The sequence below is a fragment of the Bison bison genome, unplaced genomic scaffold (genome assembly GCF_000754665.1).
Source record: "Bison bison bison isolate TAMUID 2011002044 unplaced genomic scaffold, Bison_UMD1.0 scf7180017864041, whole genome shotgun sequence".
Taxonomy (NCBI): Eukaryota; Metazoa; Chordata; class Mammalia; order Artiodactyla; family Bovidae; genus Bison; species Bison bison.
Genome location: NW_011494613.1, coordinates 3,130,195 through 3,142,188, shown reverse-complemented (window position 1 = coordinate 3,142,188; position 11,994 = coordinate 3,130,195). Strand labels below are relative to the sequence as shown.

The 11,994-nt window shown below is 41.5% G+C and overlaps 1 protein-coding gene and 1 pseudogene across 3 annotated transcripts in view; one reads left to right on the top strand and one right to left on the bottom strand.

Annotated features, from left to right (window-relative positions):
- MIPOL1 (mirror-image polydactyly 1) overlaps positions 1–11,994 on the bottom strand; it is a 333,558-nt gene that overhangs the window by 302,984 nt on the left and 18,580 nt on the right. For 2 of the 3 annotated variants that reach the window (XM_010835320.1, XM_010835321.1), the window contains exon 1: positions 7,771–8,060. The exons of the other annotated variant lie outside the window; for it this stretch is intronic. The gene's annotated coding sequence lies outside the window, so the exon portion shown is untranslated. Of the gene's footprint in view, positions 1–7,770; positions 8,061–11,994 lie in introns of those variants that run through there. 3 annotated transcript variants of the gene reach the window in all.
- LOC104985266 overlaps positions 8,039–11,994 on the top strand; it is a 10,452-nt pseudogene continuing 6,496 nt past the window's right edge.

Here is an 11,994-nt window from a genome sequence, read left to right as displayed (position 1 = left end):
ATGATGTATTCTGCATATAAGTTAAATAAGCAGGGTGACAACATGCAGCCTTGATGTACTCCTTTCCCGGTTTGGAACCAGTCTGTTGTTCCATGTCCAGTTCTAACTGTTGCTTCCTGACCTGCATACAGATTTCTCAGGAGGCAGGTCAGGTGGTCTGGTATTCCCATCTCTCTTCAGAATTTTTCACAGTTTATCGTGATCCACACAGTCAAAGGCTTTGGCATAGTCAATAAAGCAGAAATAGCTGTTTTTCTGGAACTCTCTTGCTTTTTTGATGATCCAACGGATTTTGGCAATTTGATCTGGTTCCTCTGCCTGTTCTAAATCCAGCTTGAACATCTGGAAGATCACAGCTCACGTACTGTTGGAGCCTGGCTTGGAGAATTTTGAGTATTACTTTGCTATGAGTGTGAGATGAGTGCAATTGTGTGGTAGTTTGAGCATTGTTTGGCATTGCCTTTCTTTGGGATTGGAATAAAAACTGACCTTTTCTGGTCCTGTGACTGCTGAGTTTTCCAAATTTGCTGGCATATTGAGTGCAGCACTTTCATGGCATCATCTTGTAGGATTTGAAACAGCTCAACTGGAATTGCATCACCTCCACTAGCTTTCTTTGTAGTGATGCTTCCTAAGGCCCACCTGACTTCACATTCTAGGATGTCTGGCTATAGGTGAGTGATCACACCATCGTGATTATCTGGGATGTGATGATCTTTTGTGTATGGTTCTTCCGTGTATTCTTGCCACCTCATCTTAATATCTTCTGCTTTTGTTACATCCATACCATTTCTGTCTTTATTGTGCCCATCTTTGCATAAAATGTTCCCTTATTGTCTCTAATGTTCTTGAAGAGATCTCTAGTGTTTCCCATTCTATTGTTTTCCTCTATTTCTTTGCACTGATCAATGAAGAAGGCTTTCTTATCTCTTCTTGCTATTCTTTGGAACTCTGTATTCAGATGTTTATATCATTCCTTTTCTCCTTTGCCTTTAGCTTCTCTTCTTTTCACAGCTATTTGTAAGGCCTTCTCAGACAGCTTTTTGCTTTTTTGCATTTCTTTTTCTTGGGGATGGTCTTGTTCCCTGTCTCCTGTACAATGTCCCGATCCTTCATCCATAGTTTTTCAGGCACTCTGTATCAGATCTAATCCCTTGAATCTATTTGTCACTTCCACTGTATAATCTAAGGGATATGATTTAGGTCGTACCTGAATGGTCTAGTGGTTTTCCCTACACTCTTCAATTTAAGTCTGAATTTGGGAATAAGGAATTCATGATCTGAGCCACAGTCAGCTCCTGGTCTTGTTTTTGCTGACTGTATAGAGCTTCTCCATCTTTGGATGCAAAGAATATAATCAGTCTAATTTCAGTATTGACCATATGGTGATATCCATGTGTAGTCTTCTCATGTGTTTTTGGAAGAGGGTGTGTGCTATGACCAGTGTGTTCTCTTGGCAAAACTCTATTAGCATTTGCCCTGCTTCATTCTGTATTCCAAGGCCAAATTTTCCTGTCAGTCCAGGTATTTCTTGACTTCCTACTTTTGAATTTCAGTCCCCTATAATGAAAAGGACATCTTTTTGGCGGGTTAGTTTTAGAAGGTCTTATAGGTTTTCATAGAACCATTCAACTTCAGCTTCTTCAGCATTACTGGTTGGGGCATAGACTTGGATTACTGTGATATTGAATTGCTTGCCTTGGAAGTGAATAGAGATCATTCTGCTGTTTTTGAGATCGCATCCAAGTACTGCATTTTGGACTCTTTTGTTGCCTTTGATGGCTACTCCATTTCTTCCAAGGGGTTCTTGTCCACAATGGTAGATGTAATAGTCATCTGAGTTAAATTCACCCATTCTAGTCCATTTTAGTTCCTTGATTCCTAAAATGTTCATTTTAGGATGTTCATTTTTGTTATCTCCTGTTTGACCACCTCTAATTTGCCTTGATTGATGGTCCTAACATTTCAGGTTCCTATGAAATATTACTGTTTATAGCATCAGACTTTGCTTATATCACCAGTCACATCCACAACTGGGTGTTGTTTTTGCTTTGGCTCCATCTCTTCATTCTATCTGGAGTTATTTCTCCAGTGATCTTCAGTAGCATAATGGGCACCTACCAACCTGGGGAGTTCATCTTTCAGTGTCCTATCTTTTTGCCTTTTCATACTGTTCATGGCATTCTCAAGGCAAGAATACTGAAGTGGTTTGCCATTCCCTTCTCCAGTGGACCACATTTTGTTAGAACTCTCCCCCATGACCTGTCTGTCTTGGATGGACCTACATGGCATGGCTCATAGGTTCATTGAGTTAGACATCATTTGATGGGGCTATTTGTAAAAGTATACTTCCTGATGCTGAAGAAAAGCTCTGATACTTTGGCAACCTGATGCAAAGAGTCAACTCACTGGAAAAGACCTTGATGATGGGAAAGATTGAGGGCAGGAGGAAAAGGGGGCAGCAGACGATGAGATGATTAGATGGCATCATTGATTCAACGGACATGAGTCTGAGGAAATTCTGGGAGATAATGAAGGACAGGGAAGCCTGGCATGCTATAGTCCATGTGGTCACAAAGAGTTGGACACGACTGAGCAACTGAACAATAGCAATGTGTGACTGTAATGTTTTGGTGTTAAATATCTCTTATTCCCTTTAAACCTGAGGAATAAAAGAGAGGAAAGAAGTGAGAAAAGAAAGGAAATACAACCTTTGTTGATTTACATAAAAGGCTATGAAAGAGATGGATATCCAGGCAGTTGTCGACATTGAGTAAAAAAAGTATCAAAAAGCATAAACTTTTTTCCATACTTTGAGATGGATATTGTCTTTTGACCTGTTCCATCTTGGGAAGGCTTGGTTGAAACTTATATCTACATGATTGAGTACATTCATAATATAGGAGGTAATTAATGATTACTTCCACAAGGGCTTCCCTTTTGGCTCTGCTGGTAAAGAATCTGCCTGCAATGCAGGAGACGTAGGTTCAATTCCTGGGTTGGGAAGATCCCCTGGAGAAGAGAAAGGCTACCTACTCCAGTATTCTGGCCTGGAGAATTCCATGGACTGTACAGTCCATAGGGTTGCAAAGAGTCGGACACGACTGACCGAATTTCACTTTCAATTACCAATGACTTGGCCCATGAAACTCAACTGTGGCACCCCTCCCTGACTTCAAGGTCCTGTCTTCCTTAAATGCTTCATTGGGCTGTGCAGTTCATCTCTTATTTTTAGTCCCCTGCCTTTCACTTAGCACTAAAAGTATAAAAAAAAAAAAAAAAAAAAACTTTTTTAAAGTATGTTAACATATTTAGCTAACAACTCTTTTTTTAGGTGGTTTATAGAACTGATTTAGGTATTTACTTGAATATATACTAATACTAACTCAGCAGTGGCCACAGGATCAGAAAAGGTCAGTTTTCATTGCAATCCCAAAGAAAGGCAATGCCAAACAATGCTCAAACTACCACACAATTGCACTCATCTCACACGCTAGCAAAGTAATGCTCAAAATTCGCCAAGCCAGGCTCCAACAGTATGTGAGCCATGAACTTCCAGATGTTCAAGCTGGATTTAGAACAGGCACAGGAACCAGATCAAATTGCCAACATCTGTTGGATCATTGAAAAAGCAAGAGAGTTCCAGAAAAACAGCTATTTCTGCTTTTTTGACTATGCCAAAGCCTTTGACTGTGTGGATCACAATAAACTGTGAAAAATTCTGAAGAGAGATGGGAATACCAGACCACCTGACCTGCCTCCTGAGAAATTTGTATGCAGGTCAGGAAGCAACAGTTAGAACTGGACATGGAACAACAGACTGATTCCAATCGGGAAAGGAGTACATCAAGGCTGCATGTTGTCACCCTGCTTATTTAACTTATATGCAGAATACATCATGAGAAATGCTGGGCAGGATGAAGCACAAGTTGGAATCAAGACTGCTGGGAGAAATATCAATAACCTCAGATATGCAGATGATACCACCCTTATGGCAGAAAGCAAAGAAGAACTAAAGAGCCTCTTGATGAAAGTGAAAGAGGAGAGTGAAAAAGTTGGCTTAAAACTCAGCATTCAGAAAACTAAGATCATGGCATCTGGTCCCATCACTTCATGGGAAATAATTGGGGAAACAGTGGCAACAGTGACAGACTTTATTTTGGGGGGCTCCAAAATCACTGCAGATGGTGACTGCAGCCATGAAATTAAAAGACGCTTACTCCTTGGAAGAAAAGTTATGACCCACTTAGACAGCAAATATTAAAAAGCAGAGACATTACTTTGCCGACAAAGATCTGCCTAGTCAAGGCTATGGTTTTTCCAGAGGTCATGTATGGATGTGAGAGTTGGACTATGAAGAAAGCTGAGCTCCCAAGAATTGATGCTTTTGAACTGTGGTGTTGGAGAAGACTCTTGATAATCCCTTGGACTGCAAGGAGAGCCAACCAGTCAATCCTAAAGGAAATCAGTCTTGAATAGTCATTGGAAGGACTGATGCTAAAGCTGAAACTCCAATACTACTGTGGTCACCTGATGCGAAGAACTGACTCATTGGAAAAGACCCTGATGCTGGGAAAGACTGAAGGCAGGAGAAGGGGACGACACAGGATAAGATGGTTGGATGGCATCACCAACTCAACGGACATGAGCTTGAGCAAGCTCCAGGAGTTGGTGATGAACAGGGAGGCCTGGCGTGCTGTAGTCCATGGGGTCGCAAAGAGTCGGACACGACTGAGTGACTGAAATGAACTGAACTGAATGATGTCATCATCAACAATGAGCAGGAGATCAAATGGTCATTTCAACACAGTAATGGTTAGTGAAGTACAAAGTGAAGGAAGGAAGGAAGGAGAAAAGAAAATTAAAGAGAAAAATGAGAGGGAGAGATGAAGGACAAAAAGGAGGGGAGAAAGGAGGTAAGATAGACAGGGAAGCAAGCAAACAGGCAGGCAAAAAAAGAAAGGAAAGAAGAAAATACAAACTATGTGAAATAGACACTATGTGGCTTGCAAAACCTAAAATACAAGTAGTCCTAGCCTCACACAGTATTGCTTTAACTGAAACTCTACAAAGCAAGATGCCTCTATTAACTATCCAGCCCTTTACAGAAAATTTGATGACCCCTGCCACTGGAGATACCCAAATGGCCAACAGACATACAGAGAGGTGTAAATATTCATCAGCAGAGAAATTAGGGAAAAACCACAATGTGATATCACTACCCAACAGAATGGGTAAAATGAAAAGAATGATGCTAAATGTTTCAAGCATGTGGAAACTCATTTGAACAATTTTTTAGTAATGTATACCAGAAATGGCAGAAAGCAAAGAAGAACAAAAGAGCCTCCTGATGAAGGTGAAAGAGGACAGTGAAAAAGCTGGCTTAAAACTCAACATTCAAAACTCTAAGATCATGGTATCCTGTACCATCACTTCACGACAAATAGATTGGGAAAAGTGGAAACGGTAACAGATTTTATTTTCTTGGGCTCCAAAGCCACTGCAGACAGTGACTGGAGACATGAAATTAAAAGATGCATGCTCCTTGGAAGAAAAGTTATGACCAGCGTAGACAGCATATTAAAAAGTAGAGACATCACTTTGCCAACAAAAGTCCGTCTAGACAAAGCTATGGCTTTTCTAGTTGTCATGTATGGATGTAGGAGTTGAACAATAATTGATCCAACTGAGCATGGAAAAATTGATGCTTTTGAACTGTGCTGCTGGAGAAGACTCTTGAGAGTACCTTGGACTGCAAGGAGATCCAACCGGTCAAAAGGAAATCAGTCCTGAACATTCATTGGAAGGACCGATGCTGAAGCTCCAACACTTTGGCCACCTGATGCGAAGAACTGACTCATTAGATAAGACCCTGATGATAGGAAAGATTGAAGGCAGGAGGAGAAGGGGATGACAGAGGACAAAATGGTTGGATGGCATCACTGACTCAATGGACATGAGTTTGAGTAAGCTCCGGGAGTTGGTGATGGACGACAGGGAAGCATGGCATGCTGCAGGTCATAGGGTCACAAAGAGTCGGACAGGACTGAGCAACTGAACAACATACCAGAAATGGGTTTCCAGGTGGCTTAGTGGTAAAGAACCGGCCTGCCAATGCAAGAGATGTAGGTTCGATCCTTGCGTTGGGAAGATCCCATGGAGAATAGAATGGCAACCCACTCTAGTACTCTTGCCTGGGAAATCCCATGGACAGAGGAACCTGGCAGGCTACAGTCTGTGGGGTGGCAAAAGAGTCGGACGCTACTTAGCTATTAAACAACAACAACAATATTAGAAAGACATATACGCATAGCCTATAATATAGTCATTTCACCAGTGGGTATATATCCAACAGAAATGTATACATACATTCACCAAAATACTTACAAAAAAATGTTCACACCAGACCTATTAGTAATAGCCAAAAGCTGGATAAGATACTGCACAGCATTAAGAACTGCTACATAACTTGTATAAATCCCGCAAATATTAAGCAAAAGTGAGACACAAAAGACTATACACTGTATGTTTCCATTTATATAAAGTCAATAATCAGTAAATTTATTGATGATGTCAGAAACTGAAAAGTGGGGCTTCTAGGATGTGAGTAACGCTCTTTCTTGGATATACACACTTGGTGAAAATTCAGTGAACTGTACACTTATGATTCATGCACTTTTCTGTGTGTCTATTAACCTTTAATAATTATCACAGCAAAAACGTTTCATATTTACAAACTCTATGCCTTTGAAGGAAAACTGTGTACATCTTCTGTTCACTTTTCTGATTTGCCATCCTTACTACCAGTGAGCTATCTTAATCCCTGTTACCTTACATAGAAGGTAGTTTTGTTTTAATTAATCCTCTTGGTGTGCTACTGCACAGGATACCCACATGTTTATGTAACTGTCATTTCAGGTTAGTTCCACAATAGATCCCAAGGAGAAACTTTGAAAAGCCAGTAACTTGTCATTGTTGTCAGAAAGTTGTCTGGGAAAGAAGGGGGGGCGGGGGGAGCTCCTTAAAACGTACTTTTGTTTGGCCCTTTGTTTTGGCTCACCTTTATCTACTACCACTGTGATTTAATCTGCATAAAATGTTCAAAGGAGCCTTTCAAAAAGCCTCTTCTGGTGGAAAAGTTTTTTTCCCACGACATCTTAATAATGTTGTTATCTTGTGTTCATCCAGTTCCTTCCACCCACGGTGCTTAAAGTAAATACTTCACAAATAGCATCGGGTGGTGTCACCTTCCAGCCAGGACGAAAAATGTGGGCCCAGAGACACTACGAACTCAAAAAATTTTAACAGTATCTTTCTACAGCATGGCTCCGCCTACCGAAAGAATCACCGTATTCTTTGCCGAAACTTAAAGTGTGAGAACTGAAATACAAACCAGTGAGTGACTCTCAAGGGCACGGAATCAATCCTAGGTTGAGCCAGGACCTCCAACTCACTGCCTCTTAAGGGAAAAGCAAACCAACAACAACAACAAAAAAACCTCGAATAAAAAACTCAGCTGCAGCATTCTTGTAATAAGAAACAGGGCAAGATGCCGAAATCCTGCCGAGAAAGTAGACCAGGGGACCACACAAAGCTGACCTTCGAGGGAGCCCCATCATTCCCGGCCGCACGGGGCCAGCATTCACCCGGTGCAGCTCCTGGGGGGCCCCTTGCGGTTCTCCAAGGAGGCTGCGGCCGGAAATTCCAGGGCTGGTCTCAACCACCCCTCCTTTTCTCGGATCGCCCAAACCTCCCACCCTACCCGTTTACCTGAGATGCGCCCTGCACAGCCCCGGGAGCAGACTCTGCGCTCTCGCCCAGAGTTTCTCAGGCCAGACGCGCAGCCTCCACGTCAGCCAATCGCAGCTCGCTCGGAGCCTCCCAACCCCGAGTTCCTCTGTGCGAGGAGGTGCGCGCGCTCGTGAATGTCCCCGCGGGGCGCAACGGAGGAGGGGGCCAGACGCGCCCGGCGCGCGAGGATCCACGGCGATCAGGGGAGGAGCAGACGCCGGGCAGGGGCAGGCGGCGCGCACCGGGCATGCGCATTTCGCGCCACTGGGGCCGTGGGGCGGGGCACCTGGGCAACAGAGCAAGCTTGGGAAATCTTCGCTGGAGTTTGGAGAAGACAGTTTTCGTAGTTAAGGTTGTCAGGTATGAGGTGAACGGCGCATTCTGTGAGACCAAATATTCCCCAGACAAAAGTTAATCTCGTTAGGGGAGGGAAACCACGTCCATAAAAACGTGTCTTGTGGCCTCAACTTGAGCGTTGTGGAGTTTCCACAGAAACTGGCGGAAATGGGATTTCCGGTTCTGTTTTTGTCTTGAGGTGAGAGGGAGAGTGGGGATGGGACTCCAGGGAGAGAAGAGGGACGTGTTGGGAAGGAATGGTTGAATGAAAAAAGCTGCAGTCGGACTCCAGTTGGGCTAGCAAAAACCAGTACCCACCTCTTAGACAAAGAACGCTTCAGACTAAAACTAGGAGGTACTTAAGAAAAAGATATGGATGCTTAACGTTCAATATATGGATTCTTTAAGACAAAAGGTTGAACTTTCCAGAATTAAAAAATTAAGTCCTCAATTCTTGTACCTCTGTGTTGAAACAAGAAAGGATTATAGCTGAGAGTAATTCAAATGTGGTTTTCCTGTACCACAGATAAGTGTTGCTTTTATAAATCTCACGTTAATTCCTTCAGACGCCACATAGTTCTTGAGAACATACCATGTGCCAGGTACTCCTCTGGGTTTGGATAATAAGCAATAGTGATGATTTCTTAAATATCCCCGAAGAATATGTATAAAATAAAGTCTTGACGGTCTCCTAAGTTAGTCGTTAAAGTTAATAAAAGAAACTTACACTTTAGTAAAAAAGAGGAGTGGGGGGAAAAATTAAAAAACCAATGTTAATTAGTTGGAACACAGTTGTAATACAAGCTCCTGGTTATTACATTGTAATGAATGCACAGGGCTCTGAAGAAATTTTCTTTTTTTATAGCTTCAGCTTTGAAATCCATTTTTATTTACTTCAGTCAAGGTCTGAATCAGATATAGATGGACAAAAAGTACCATAAAAATATAGGAGGCAAAAAGGAGAACGGGTCAGAGTAGCTGGGAAGAGCACCCTAATCGGGAAAAAAGGTTTGACTTGTGAAAAGCTTTAAGGGCAACTCAAATTTATGTTATAAAAAAAAAAAAAAAAGAGGGAGAGTTGGTTTTCCTAGCTAGAGTAGCAAGAAATAAGAGAGAATAGTTATCGTAACACTGAGAAAAGTCAAACCAAATAATGAATTTATAAGTTAAATTAAAAACTGTGATTATACTATTTTTCTTTGGCTAAGGGTACATTCAGTTCAGTTCAGTTGCTCAGTCCTGTCCAATTCTTTGCAACCCCATTAATTGCAGCACGACTCTTTGCAACCCCATGAATCGCAGCATGCCAGGCCTCCCTGTTCATCACCAACTCCTGGAATTCACTCAAACTCAGGTCCATCTAAGGCTTGAACAACACAATCAACCACAACAATATTAACCAACTTATCTAATTGACATTTATAGAATAGCTATTAACAACAGGATACACTTTCTTTTCAAGTATGCGTAAGATATTCCAAGACAGGCCATAATTTATATCATAAATACAAATTCATTGAAAAAGATTCAAATCAGGAGTGACATTAAGAAGATGGTGGAATAGGCAACCCCAGACTCTCCTTCTCCCATGGAGACACAAATTTAACAATAATACATGGGCCAATTGCCTTTATGAGAAATCCAGAAACGTTAAGTGTGTCCCGCACCCCAGGTTAATGTGAAACCAACTGCATCAGTACCCAGTAAGAAATCTTGTAGCACTCACTTGCAAGTGACTCACCCCCAATAAAACATGATTGGGAGGAAACTCTCAACTCCCATCTTCTCACTGAGAAGAAAAAGGAGAACATATATTCAGTGATCTGAATTTTCAAGAAGGTGCCTGGGGGACTGGTTTCTATCTTCCTTGAATCTAAAAACTGACAGGAACGGGCAGCCAGTTTGGGGCTGCTAAGAACAAAAGCAATCAGTGTGCCCCAGAGTCCACTATACTACAGGCAGAAGTTAGATGGGAGACAAGTACCACAGCTTACTACTGCATCACAGAGGCCACAATAAGGCAGAAAGATCCAAAAGGAGAGTCTCAGTAGAAATTGGCAAACCTCTTCAATTATTAGATTACACACACAAGCCCAAAGTGCATGTGAGGCTTAAGATGTCTCTAGGATCTCTAGCCGGATTGATTATAGACAGTTCTTCCTGTATGAAGCCAGATCACAAAAACTGGGAGAGGTGGCTGATTTTGCAAATGTTGAAGTCCCAACAGAAGATGACAGGACATACAAAGAATAGGGAAACATTACCCACTGAAAGGAGCAAATTAAATTTGATACCTACCCTAAAGAAATGGAGATATATGAATTACAAAAAAATTCAAAATAACCATCATATGGATGCTCAGTGAATTAAGACAGCACAGATAGATAACTAGTGCAGTCAGGAAAACATTATGTTAACAAACAACAACACTAACAAAGATAGACTATGAAGAAGATCTAAACAGAAATTCTGAAATTAAATTCTTGACCAGAAAGAAGAAAGAATCAATGAAATTGAATACAGAACTTTCAGAATCACTCAGGCAAGAAGAAAAAGAAGGAAGAAAACTTAAGAGAGGCTAAGGGACTTATGGAACACCATCATGTGAAACAACATAAGCATAATGAGAGTTCCAGAAGGAAAAGAAAAAGAAAGCAGAGAGCCTATTTGAAGGAATAATGACTGTAAACTCACCAAATAGGAGGAGAGAAACTGACATAAAATTCAGCAGGCTCCAAAATTCTGGAAAAAGATTTTTCCAGATAAAGTAAATCTATAGGCTTTCATCACCATTACTCCTGCCCTTCAAAAAATGCTCAAGGGAACTCTAAGTTGAAATGAAAGAATGGTAAACAGCAATACAAAGCCATAAGAAAAACTAAAGCTCCCTGATAAAGGTAAATTGATAGACAAATATAGAATTCTATAGTATTTGTAATCTATATGCATGAATTGCTTTTAAATGTATAAAATTTAAAACACAAAAGCATGAAAACTACAAATCTGTTAATGGATTTGCAACATAAAAAGTCATTTTTATGTGTGTGTCATCAACATAAAGGGTAAGACAGATGTAACCAAAGGAAAATATATTCTATATATGCATATGCATAATGGGAAAGGAGAAAGGAATCAAAACAGTTTACTATGAAAAATCCATTGATTTAAAATTTAAAAATGACAACAATAAAGAAAAGAATAGGAAGAAAAACTACACAGCATACAAAAAGCAGCTGAGAAAATGGCAATAGTAAATCTTATCCTGTCAGTAATAATTTTTTTTAACAATTACTTTAAACATGATCAGATCAGATCAGATCAATCGCTCAGTCGTGTCCAACTCTTTGCCACCCCATGAATCACAGCACGCCAGGCCTCCCTGTCCATCACCAACTCCCGGAGTTCACTCAAACTCACGTCTATCGAGTCAGTGATGCCATCCAGCCATCTCATCCTCTGTCATCCCCTTCTCCTCCTGCCCCCAATCCCTCCCAGCATCAGGGTCTTTTCCACCTCAACTCCTTGCATGAGGTGGCCAAAGTACTGGAGTTTCAGCTTTAGCATCATTCCTTCCAAAGAAATCCCAGGGCTGATCTCCTTCAGAATGGACTGGTTGGATCTCCTTGCAGTCCAAGGGACTCTCAAGAGTCTTCTCCAACACCACAGTTCAAAAGCATCAATTCTTCGGTGCTCAGCCTTCTTCACAGTCCAACTCTCACATCCATACATGCTGCTGCTGCTGCTGCTAAGTCGCTTCAGTCCAACTCTGTGCGACCCCATAGACGGCAGCCCACCAGGCTCCCCCATCCCTGGGATTCTCCAGGCAAGAACACTGGAGTGGGTTGCCATTTCCTTCTCCATTGCATG